The sequence below is a fragment of the Pongo pygmaeus genome, chromosome 16 (assembly GCF_028885625.2).
Source record: "Pongo pygmaeus isolate AG05252 chromosome 16, NHGRI_mPonPyg2-v2.0_pri, whole genome shotgun sequence".
Lineage (NCBI taxonomy): Eukaryota > Metazoa > Chordata > Mammalia > Primates > Hominidae > Pongo > Pongo pygmaeus.
In genome coordinates, this window is record NC_072389.2 from 83,699,585 (window position 1) to 83,711,945 (window position 12,361).

Below are 12,361 nucleotides of genomic sequence, written 5' to 3' on the forward strand. Positions count from 1 at the left end.
TGGGTGGGGACACAGCCAAACCATATCATTCCACCCCTGGCCCCTCCAAATCTCACGTCCTCACATTTCAAAACCAATCATGCCTTCCCAACAGTCTCCCAAAATCTTAACTCATTTCAGCATTAACTCAAAAAGTCCACAGTCCAAAGTCTCATCTGAGATAAGGGAAGTCTCTTTCACCTATGAGCTTGTAAAATCAAAAACAAACTAGTTACTTCCTAGACACAATGAGGATACAGGTATTGGGTAAATACGGCTGTTCCAAATGGGAGAAACTGACCAAAACAAAGGGGTTACAAGGCCCATGCAAGTCCAAAATCCAATAGGACAGTCAAATTTTAAAGCTCCAAAATGATCTCCTTTGACTCTATGTCTCACATCCAGGTCACACTGATGCAAGAGTTGGGTTCCCATAATCTTGGGCAGCTCCACCCCTGTGGCTTTGCAGGGTACAGCATCCCTCCCAGCTGCTTTCATGGGCTGGCATTGAGTGTCTGCAGCTTTTCCAGGCACATGGTGCAAGCTGTCAGTGGATCTACCATTCTGGGGTCTGGAGGACAGTGGTCCTCTTCTCACAGCTCCACTAGGCAGTGCCCCAGGAGGGACTCTGCAGGGGGGCTCTGACTCCACATTTCCCTTCTGCACTGCCCTAGCAGAGGTTCTCCATGAGGGCCCCAAGCAGCAAACTTTTGCCTGGGCATCCAGGCATTTCCATACATCTTCTGAAATCTAGGTGGAGGATCCCAAACCTCAATTCTTGACTTCTGTGGACTCACAGACTCAACACCACGTTGAAGCTGCCAAGGCTTGGGGCTTCCACCCTCTGAAGCCACAGCCTGAGCTGTACATTGGCCCCTTTCAGCCACGGCTAAGTGGCTGGGACATAGGGCACTGAGACCCTGGGTGGCACACAGTACAGGGTCCCTGGCCCTGGCCCACAAAACCATCTTTTCCTCCTGGGCCTCTGGGCCTGTGATGGGAGGGTCAGTCATGAAGGTCTCTGACATGGCCTGGAGACATTTTCCCCATGGTCTTGGGGATTAACATTAGGCTCCTTGCTACTTATGCAAATTTCTTCAGCTGGCTTGAGTTTCTCCCCAGAAAATGGGTTTTTCTTTTCTATCACATAGTCAGGCTGCAAATTTTCCAAACTTATGCTCTGCTTCCCTTATAAAACTGAATGCATTTAATAGTACCCAAGTCACCTCTTGAATGCTTTGCTACTTAGAAATTTCTTCAGCCAGATACCCTGTATCTTCTCTCTCAAGTTCAACGTTCCACAAATCTCTAGGGCAGGAGCAAAATGCCACCAGTCTCTTTGCTAAAACATAACAAGAGTCACCTTTGCTCCACTTCCCAACAAGTTCCTTGTCTCCATCTGAGACCACCTTAGCCTGGATTTTATTGTCCGTATCACTATCAGCATTTGGAGCAAAGCCTTTCAACAAGTCTCTAGGAAGTTCCAAACTTTTCCACATTTTTCTGCCTTCTTCCAAGCCCTCCAAATTGTTCCAACCTTTGCCTGTTACCTAGTTCCAAAGCACTTCTACATTTTCAGGTATCTTTTCAGCAATGCCCCACTTTACTGGTACCAATTTACTGTATTAGTTCATTTTCACACTTCTGATAAAAACATACCCAAGACTGGGAAGAAAAAGAGGTTTAATTGGACTTACAGTTCCACATGACTGGCGAGGCCTCAGAATCATGGTGGGAGGTGAAAGGCACTTCTTACATTGGCAGCAGCAGGAGAAAATGAGAAGCAAAAGCAGAAACCCCTGAAAAACTCATCAGATCTCATGAGACTTATTTACTATCATGAGAATAGCACAGGAAAGACCAGCTCCCATGATTCAATTACCTCTCCCTGCGTCCCTCCCACAACACATGGGAATTCTGGGAGATATAATTCAAGTTGAGATTTGGATGGGGACACAGCCAAACCATAACAAGGCAGGAATTATTATTAACCCATCTTCCCAATAAGGGAACTGAGGCTGAAAGGAAGGGATTTGCCCAGAATCACACAGCTGGGAAATAAGCAAGCCAGGACTTGCATCCGGCGTGATGATCCCAAAGTCCAGGCATGCCCTTAACCCCCAGGGAGGGTGGGGCTTTGCCCATCTGCCCTCACTGCCTGCCCTGTCTTGTAGGAACATCTACAAGGATTATCGGCAGCTGGAGCTGGCCCGTGAGACACAGGAGGAAGTGAACAGCTGGAAGTCCTCCTTTCTGAGGGCTGGCATGTACCTTGAGTGTGTTGGGGTGAGCAGCAAGGCAAAGAGAGGAGGGTCAAGCTGCTGATACTAGGGGGCCCTGGGTCACCATCCACAGTGATGCCAAGTCATGCCATGTTTCTGAGCACTTATTTCACTCAGAAATAACTAGGAATCCTCCCCACTATCTACTCTGGGGGTGAGATCAGAGTTAAGTCTTCTGGTCCTCCCATCCTTCTCCAGTGGCAGTTCTGTGTCTCCGTCTCTGCCACAGATGGCATTTCCTGCATGCCCTTTTGATGATGGTGGTTTCCTGTGACTGCCTTCTCTTTTCTCCCCTATTTCACTGGCAATGTCTAGAGGAGCCTTACAGTTGGGGTGCAGTGTCCCAGGTTCACTCAACCTCTCCCCTTTTCCTCTCTGTGTGTGTCTACTTTGGCTGTGCTCCCTGGTGCCAGCAGTGGTGGCAGTGTTGGTGTGTGGGCCTCCCAGGATAAGAAGAAAGTGAGTGTGACCCTCTCTTGCTTCCTGCCAGGCATCTGCAGCCTGGCACCAGCTCTGGCCAGGTCTTTAAGCAAATGACCTGCAGACGTTCTTTTCTCATTTCTGGATTGGGAAATTGAGGCAAATTCTGGGCACTGTAGTCAGAAACAAGATGAGGCTGAATCAGGGGAGTCTGGGGTCCTGAGAGATACAGGTATGGGCAGAGACCTGAAACCCTTTAGAGCTTGTGGGGGGCTGGGTGTCTGTTTAGGCCAGTTGCTTCTCTCTGTGCATCAATGTTCCAGGTACCCTTGCAGGGGATGCCTGGAGCCTGGCTACATGACCTGGCCACCCTGATGCCCTTGTGCTCTTCATGACAGGCCAGCAAGACCGAGGGGAATGGCTCTGACAGCTTCATGCATCCACGGACCACAGCTGGAGCAGCAAGTGGAGACCATTCAGAACCTGGTGGACTCGTACATAACCACTGTCAACAAGAACGTGCGGGACCTCACGCCCAAGACCATCAACCACCTCATGATCAACAACGTGCATGCACCGCCTCATGGGGGTAGGGGGCTCCTGTGGCACTGGGGACCCAGGTGGCCAGGATGGCCTGGGGGAGATGCCGACCAGCCTTATGGGACCAGCCTCAGAAAGGGAGGCACGGTTCAGACCAGAGTTGTCCAATAGAAATATAATGTGGGATTACAATGGCTCATGCCTGTAATCCCAGCACTTTGGGAGACCGAGGTGGGAGGATCGCTTGAGCCCAGGAGTTCGAGACCAGCCTGGGCAACATAATGAGACCTCATCTCTACACAAACATTTAAAAAAATAGCTGGGCTTGGTGGTGGCACGTGCTTGTAGTCCTAGCTACTTGACAGGCTGACGTTGGAGGATCACTTTGAGCCCACGAGGTTGACACTGCAGTGAGAGGTGATCTCGCCCACTGTACTCCAGCCTGGTGACAAAGCGAGATCCTAGCTCCAAAAAGATTTTAAAAAACTGAGTAGACAGAGTCCCCTCCCAGATCTGTGACCTTAGACAGGTGACTTTTCCTCTGGACCTCAGTGTCCTCATCTGAGTGAGAAAAGGGCGGTGGAGAGTCGGTGTAGAAGCCTGTCTGAAAAGCCATACTCCGGGCTCCAAGTCCAGCACACAGTCCCCAGCGGGGCAGCCAAGGCGGCCAGGGCGGCACAGGCATCAGGTCCCAAGCTCCTTCCCTCTTTGCCCACTCTCAGACCAGGGAGTTCATCTTCTCGGAGCTGCTGGCTAACCTGTACTCGCGTGGAAACCAGAACACGCTGATGGAGGAGTCGGCAGAGCAGACGTAGCAGCGCAACCAGACGCGGCGCATGCACCACGTGCTGAGGAAGGCGGCCAGCATCATCGGTGACATTAACACGACCACTGTCAGCACGCCCAAGGGGGCCGTGGATGACTCCTGGCTGCAGGTGCAGAGCGTCCCGGCCGGACGCAGGTACCAGAGCCGACCCCCACGGCCCCAAAGCCCCCGAGTCCGGGCCGCAGAAGTGCAAGACCAGGCAGTGGCGCGCCCTCTCCAGGGTGGCTCCCACTTGAAGCGAGAGGCGGAGCTTAGAGAGGGCGGGGCTTGCCGTGGAGTGCGGGCTGCAGGGCCGGGTGGAGCTGGGACATTGGCGCCGATGGCGGTGGGGGCTGAAGCTCCGGCGACCGCCTGGGGCCGGCAGGGAGGGCCTTGCATGCATGGGCATGGCCGGCACTGGGCTGGGGCGGGGCCTTAGGGTGGGCGGGGCCGCCCTTCTCTCGTCTCTGTTCCTCCCTCCCTGTCGCCTGCAGGTCACACAAGTCCAGCTCCACGACGGAGCGCCGAGCCCCCGCCATGCCCCCAGCCCGGCCCGGGTCGCGGAGCCCTGCTCCTGGGCCCCCGCCTGCTGGGTCCGCCCTGGGGGAAGCGCCCCTCCTACCCTCCAGGCCGGGGGCTTCCCCTGACCCCTTCTGCCCTCCCCTGGCAGGTGTCCTCGCGGCCTGCCCGGGGTCCCCAGGTGAGTAGGGGCTGAATAGGCGAGAGAGGCCGCCGGACGGGCATGGCCGGGAGGGAAATGCGGCTGGATTCTAGAGCATCGGACCTGGCCGCCAGAACTGGCCGTCTCCATCCCCGGCAACTCGGACCGTGGGTGCCGGAGCTCTGAGTGGCCGAGAGCTGGCGGAGCCTGCCCCCAAAGGAGCACTGAGTCCCGGAGGTGGTCGTTTTTGGAGAGGGGGCTGTGGGGCTCATCCCACCTGCCCCCTTCTTTCCAGCACTTGCATGGCGCTTCTCTGTATTTTCACTCTTGGCGGCTGCCCAACACGTTGCATTTCTCCTCCTTTCTTCTTCTCGCTGTCCTCCATCCTCCATTCTATCCAACTCCTCTCCAAGCCCCTGGGGAGCCTACCTCAGGTCAGAGAGTCTAAACCCCGAGATGCTCTGGGTGTGTGCATTTCCTTCAGCTACCCTGATGTCCCCACTTCCAAGTCCTGACTCCTTTGAGCCATCCCAAAGGGTGTCCGGGGCCACTGGCCCACAGGAGCAGAGGCCAGGCTGTGACTGTGAGCATCAAGGTGTGTGATGTGTGTGTGGGCTAGCACACGAGTGTGAGTGTAAGAATGGCACCAGGCCTGGGCCAGTACAGGAGCCTGGGGGCCATGAGCAATCTGATTTTTTCCTCCACCCGCCCCCCGCCCCCGCCCCCGCCCCACCTTACCCGGTCTAAACCAATGTGGTAGGGGTGGCTGCAGGGGCAGGGATGGGAGAGTCTCAAGCCTGCTTCACTCCCAAAGATTTCTAAGGAAAAGCGTTCTGCATCCTCTGGCTTGGCCTTGTTGGCCCATGGCCCTCTTTCAAGGACATTCACTGTGATTCCCAGTGTGCCGTATCCACTGGCCACGTTCTCTAAGGAAGAACAATAGCATCTGTTTTTGCCTTCAAATGACTGTAGGGTAGGGCTGTGGGTTCAGCGCCCATAAAGCAAAATGAGGCAGGGGTTGGGGCTTGCCCTATGATGCGCTGATGACCCACGGAGATGGGTAGGGGCAAGCAGCATAGCATTGGGCAAGAGCACTGGACTGGGAGTCCAGAGATGCTGCTTCACCCAGGGGCTTTAGGCAAGTCTCTTTCCCTCCCAGAGCCTCAGCATCCTTTCTATCAAATGATGACTTTCTGCCTTTCTCCCAGGGTGGCTGTGGGGATCAAGGGAGACAGTGGCCATAGGGATGCTGTGTTAACTGCAGATGTGGCTGTAGGAGCACTTTGCTAACTGCCAACGTGAGTTCAGACTCCAGAGTATTTGACACCTAGGTGTTAGTGGTGAGGTGTGACATATGAGATGTAAGGTTTGATGCCAGCTCTGACTCCAGTCTTGCTAACACATGAGAAACATTTGGCAAGTCATGACCCTACCTTGGGGAAAAGAGCAGTCTGGGAGAGCTTCTTCAAGGCAGCCTGGCTTCAACGCAGTCCGGGGCATGACTGAGATAGAATTATGTGGCGAGGAATTGAAGGGTATCTGGGTAAAGAGCTGCAGTGTGGGCAGTGTGGGCAGTGTGGGCAGAGGTGTAGTGGGGGCCGCATCCAGGACAGCCACTGGCCAAAGCAGGGAACAGAGACGGAATGAGGAAGAGCTCTGTGGGGATGGTGGGGCATAGGGTGGAGAACCTTCCAAGTCCGAGGAGTTTGACTTTTGGGGATCAATGCTGCAGGCCATAGGGAACCATGGAAGGCTCTTAGGTGGGTCAGACTCTCTGACCTGAGATAAATAAATGACACCTGGACATTAGTGAGCAAGCCCTGTCTCCATGAGCAGCACTGGTGGTCCTCTGAGCACACCAGGCACAAGTGTGCAGGGAGCTGGTGCAAATGCGTTTGTGTGTGGGTGAGCTTCTGTGTTGTGACTCTGCCCACGTGTGTGCTTCAGTTTGCTGAGTGGCTGCATGCCCTAGATCTGTGCTGCACGTACCAGCCAGTGAGGGTGCTGGGCACCGGGAGGTGGCGGGGAAGGAGGCGTATGCATGTTGTGGACATGTGTGTTAGCATGTGCATGCCGGCTGTGGGGCCTCACAGCATGTGTGTGCACACCCCGGCATGTGCCTGTGTGTGTGTCCCCCACCCCCAGGCCTGCCCCACCCATGCGTGTGACCTGCCATGTTGATCTGATGCTTTCAGAATCACTATCAGTGGCCACTGAGGAGCATCAGCCATGGTAGGTACATGCCTCACCGCCTGCTGCATGAACGGTGTTCCTGCCCCACTGCACCAGCTCCACACGGGGGCACACCTGGGACCTCAGATCCAGGCTCCCTGCCCCTCCCTTCTGGAGCTGCAGATTTGCTCTTTCCTCTTTCTGTTCTCGGGCTGCTGGCTCTCTCATTTCCCTTCCCTGTGAGCCATGAGACTCAGTGCCACTGCCCAAGGCCTCCATGGCTGAGCCTGGGGGCTCTTGGAACAGGCTCCATGCCCAAGCTGGCAGACATGGGTACTCTCTGTAGTCATCAGAGAGGGCAGAGAGCTCATGGTTTATGGTGTAAGGGCCGGAAGCTTGGACGGGATCGTGTGTGGGGCTGGACTCTGAGGTGGCCAGAGGTCTAGGAACGTCATCCTGGGCACGCCGTACCTGTCGTGCAGTCTGAGTCATGCTGCTGGGTCAGAGTATCCAGCTCCCAGCCTGGGAGTGCCGAGAGCCAAACCCACTGCAGAGCAGGGATGATAGTCAGGGTCCCACCTCCTCTATCTGTTGGCCATCCAGTGGTGATCTAGGATAAAACCTTAAGAGTCCCATACACACGGTCATCCCACAACACACTTCACAGGCCAGGCAGGGACACACAGCCCCCTTCCCTCCCTGCCAGGTACCACCGTAGCTGCTAGCGTGTGACTGAAGGCAGGGTCCCTGGCCCCCACTGAAGCATGATCACCAGCCAGCGGGCTCACACACATTGTCCTGTTGCTCCTAGGGGTTGCCTGTGCTATTCAGCCAAGGGGACCACAGTGCAGTGCCTGCTGGCCCAGCTGAGCTCCGCCTAGTGAGCCCACCTGTCTCTCCTGCCATGGACTCTTCCACTTCTGCTTTTCCCAGCAGGAAGGGCCCAGCTTCACCTATGAAACCTGCAGCCCCCCTCAGCCCGCAACCAGCTGAGGCTCCCCTCTTAGACTTATAAGTCTATGGCCAGTGGCATCTGGCTACCTATCCTCCCTGCCTCCCCCAGGGTTCCTTCAGAGGACCCTGGACTTTCTCACCACCCAGAGGGGTCTCTGGCACTCACTCCAGTCATCCATCCCTTATAGCTTCACCGTTTTGGTTCAAGCAGTGTTCCTTATCAGGCCAGGTGGCTGTTGGGTGGGGCTCTCCAAGCAAGAAGTGGCACTGGGCCAGTGGGTTGGAAGGCAGGGTGACCAGAGAAGAGAGAAGCCCGAGGGGCCTGAGCATTGGTCTGAACTGTGGGTGCACTGCCTGGGTGCCATGGGAGAGGCCAGCGTGTGTGGGGTGGGGAGGGCTGCCGCAGCCCCCAGGCATTACCTATGAAGCTCTGGCTTCTCCCTCCATCTTCCTTCCCTTACCCTTCCAGCCCCTCTTTTCCAGGAACCTTTGCCACACCTGCACCTGCGCCCTCCCCTCCCCGGCCCTCCCACAGTTGCTGCTGCATGCCCATGCTCTGCACTTGCCTCACCAGCTCTCTGCTTGCTTTTCTCTCTCCTATTTTCTCTCTGCTTCTCTCCAACTGCCAGCTGATTGGGTTAGGCAAGTCCATCCCATCCTGAGAGCTCCAGCCCCACTTCAACCTCTAAACAGATCCTCCTCTTCTCAGAGACCTCCCTTTCCAAGCCTGCCTGGGCGGGTGTCCTGTGACTTGACAGTGGCTCCCCAGCCCCAAAGCCAGCCCCCTTCATCTGTGACTTAGTCTGTTGTAGTGGTGAGCTGACACATCCAGGTGTGACCATTGCTGAAAACTTGTGGCCCCTCTGTGGTATGTCCCTGCCCTGTTCTATAAATAGCTATAAATACTCATATATATATAGATATATAGATATATATACCTACACATGACCGACCGCCTCGCCTCTAGCACTGGGAATCAGTCACCCTGCTGTCCTTGTGCAGTCTTCTGGCCCAACAAGAGGAAGGTCTCCCCTGACACTGCACCTCCAAAGTGTGCCACCTCCATTGAGCCTCCATGTCATGCGCGGGCTATGGACAGCCAGCCCCCGCCATCCCTCCCACCCCCCACCAAACATGGGGGTGCTGTGCAGGCAGCTGTGTGGCCTGACAGTCTCTACCAGTCCTGCTGTCCCTCGGCTGAGAATCAAACCAATTTCTGGATGACGGGGAATGTGTCCTCTGCTGGCTGTGTTCTCTGTGGAGCTCAGGGGAGGGAAAAAGCCAAGCCATTTCTGGGGTGCTGTTGGGAGCGGTGAAAAGGCCACACCTTTTCCAAGGGACACTTTTCCTGGAAAGCCCCTGGAGCTTAGCTGGCTCTTATCCTGTGAAGCCAACTCTGGCCACTAGGGGGCAGGGCCATAAACTCAGCCTGGAGGAGCCTGCGGGGCAGCTGACACTCTAGAGGGACACACAGAACAGGCCACCCTGTGCAGACAGGAGAGGGAGGCAAGGGGACGGAACGGAAGAAGCCTGGGGTGGATGGAAGTCAGTGGCCTTGGGTGCTGGTATCTGCCTTCCCAGCCATCACTAGATCAGGCTTCTGAGCCTATTGGCTGTCAGGGCCGGACTGTGCCCCATAGGCGCCACAGCAGTCCCCATGCAATCCACCAGGTGTCACCAGGCAGCATACAGGTAACAGGCCTGGAAGGTCCCCAACAGCCCAGCTGGACATGCTCACTCTGGGGCTCTTCATTCAGTGGCGCAAACTCCAGGACCCAGTGAGGGAAATGGGAACCCACCAGGCTGAGCACTATGGCTAAATCTATTTATTCCAAAATGAAAAGCAAAATAAACAGGAGTCGCATCACCAAGGCAGCCAGGACACTATCCCCACCTCCTTCCTCTGTCCTACACTATCAATAAATAAGTTTCCCAGCCATAAATAATGATAAGAACTTCCTCCTCATATGCCAGCTCCAGCCTCTGGTAGGTATGATACAAGGGGTGGCCCTACCCCCCCGGAATATACAAAATGTTACACAGATACTATGTGTACACTGGGGAACGGGGGCCACCCCAACAGCCCGAGCCATCACCTGCTCTACAGTTAGCCCCACTGTCCTGCCCCAGCTGCCTCTCTGAATAAGATGGGAGCCCCCTGAGGGAAAAGTTGCTTGGTGAGAGCAGGGAGGCCATCAGGCCTCCTCCGAACAAACCAGCTCCACCAGCCTCTGGCTCTTAAATAACAATCATCATCATACAGAAATTTAAGGACTCAGCCTTGGTCAGGTGGCAAAGCGTCTGTTTTTCTCCCACCATTAGACAGGGGTCTTGTCTTGCTACCCTAATGGTAAAGGGGTGACTGGGAAGGGGTGGTTGGTACATGGTGGGGGCGCAGACTTCAGTCCCACTTCTCCAGGCTTATGCTGACAGAGGTCTGCTTTTATTTTTATCCCATGACTTAAAAAAAAAATCCCATAACTTCCTTTTCATAACTTTTAAAAATACTTTTCATAAAACATTTTTCTGGTTTTTTCTCCACAACTTTGCCACAGCTTTTCCACAGCATTTTTTATCCCATAACTTTTTCATCCCACAACTTTTTTAAATTCCCATAACTTCTTTTTAGTTTATGTTCCTTTAATAAACACACTTGCATAGTTACATTACAATGTTGTAAAAATAAAAACCAATTATCTCATGCCAAGTGTACCCAGCATTTGCACAGTCTCAATACCTTTAATACTATAGTTTTCAAGACACATAAAATTTTAAGGCAAAAACAGCACTTTGCAACAATTTAATAATTTATTACATTACAGTAGCATCACAGTAGCAGTCAATAATCCCACTTTAGACAAAGGTTTCAGTATTTCCATTATACATTCTGTTTACCGAATTCATAAATTGGTAAAAGTCATTCTAAGAAAACTTGGCAAATAAAGGTTTGGACTGGAATTGGCAACTCTTTCTCTACTCTTCCTTCTTCCAGTTTCTTTGTTTTAAATGACAGTATTCATATTTTAAAATGTTTTAAGTTATTTCAAAACATTAACATACCAGTTACATTTTTGAATAGTTATATTATTTTTAAAGTGACTGTAAGATAAAGTTTCAGAGAAAGTATTATGGATAGAGCTGAGTTACATTTTCACATTTTCTAAAAATCAGCTTTGGTTTTAGAACTGATTTTTTTCATTTCTGGAAAACCTATCAGGTTTAATCAGATACTTTAAAAATAATGACCATATATTGCAATCTTTAAATAGGTATTTTGATTCTTTACTTCCTGCAGAAATTCAAATTTATTCAGTTGAACTCACATTTTAAAATTCTATATTTCTGATGAACTCTAACCTTCTAATGTTGCCTTCTAAGCAAATTGAAAGCTGCCTTATACTGAATGAGGAAGAGAGCAAATACTTGGCTGAATGAGGTATTGCAAGACTGTGTGAGCTTTGAAGAAAGACTTAAGTTTTTGTCATAGGATTTCCATTCTTTTTAGCTTTTTCTGAAACATAAGACAAGATACCTACACAAAGAGTGGTATTTCAGTGAATACAGTACATTTATTTTCCAGATTCACATTCAGCTTAAATATGCCAGTATGTGACTTAATCCATAGGTACCTGATGAACACATTATTGTCAGATTGGTTACAGATGCTAAACGCTATCTGCAGGTCATTCCTAGTCATTTATCTTTATCAGGGTAAAAGTGAAGTGATTTGAAATATAAAAATTCCTTTGAAATAATTTATCAATGTATTAGGTAAACCCAGTTTCAGAATTATAAACAAAAACTGTTAGACCAAATAAGGTGGCTAATTAACAGTGGTACGATTTCTAGCCCGAGGGCTTAAAATGGACTTAAACTAACTGTCTTTCAAGTGAACTCAAATAATGCAAAAGTGGCAAGTTCACAAAATAGAAGGCAAGAACAGGACCTTAAGTCCATTTTAAACCCTCAGGCTAGAAATCGTACCACTGTTAATTAGCTACATTATTTGGTCTAACAGTTTTTCTTTATCATTCTGAAACTGGGTTTGTGTAATACATTGATAAATTCATACAATTTGGAAGAGCCAGTTGAAGTCACAATAACCCAATATTTGCACTCTTTCAGTGAATGCAGGCAAATCTGTTATTTCATCTGTAAAATCATATTATTGCTTTCCTATTAATGTCATATTTATAAAAGTATCATGAGGATGCCAAATGCTAAAAATGGAGATGGTCTAGCAACTAGAAATGCCCACCCCAGGGAGTGCACATACATCTCTCCCTACATCCTAATAATGTGACGTATTTTGGAACACAGACATTAGAACTTCATGAAGTTTTAACTGTTGATTCTTTCCCAAGCATCATAAAGTTATGATTTAGGCAATGTATGACTGAAATAACTCATTCATCATGTATAGGCACATTAACATAAATATGGCACAAAATATGCCTCTAAATGGAAACTGAGAGGTATAAAAACATATTTCACTCTTCGTAAAGAACTTTGTGAGGAAATATAACTCTGATTGTATAGACACTTTTC

At 51.2% G+C, this 12,361-nt stretch overlaps 1 pseudogene; it reads left to right on the plus strand.

Moving 5' to 3' along the window:
* The first annotated feature begins 2,067 nt into the window (after positions 1-2,067).
* On the plus strand, positions 2,068-9,129 carry LOC129013873 (dynamin-1-like; annotated as a pseudogene).
* Positions 9,130-12,361: the final 3,232 nt, after the last annotated feature.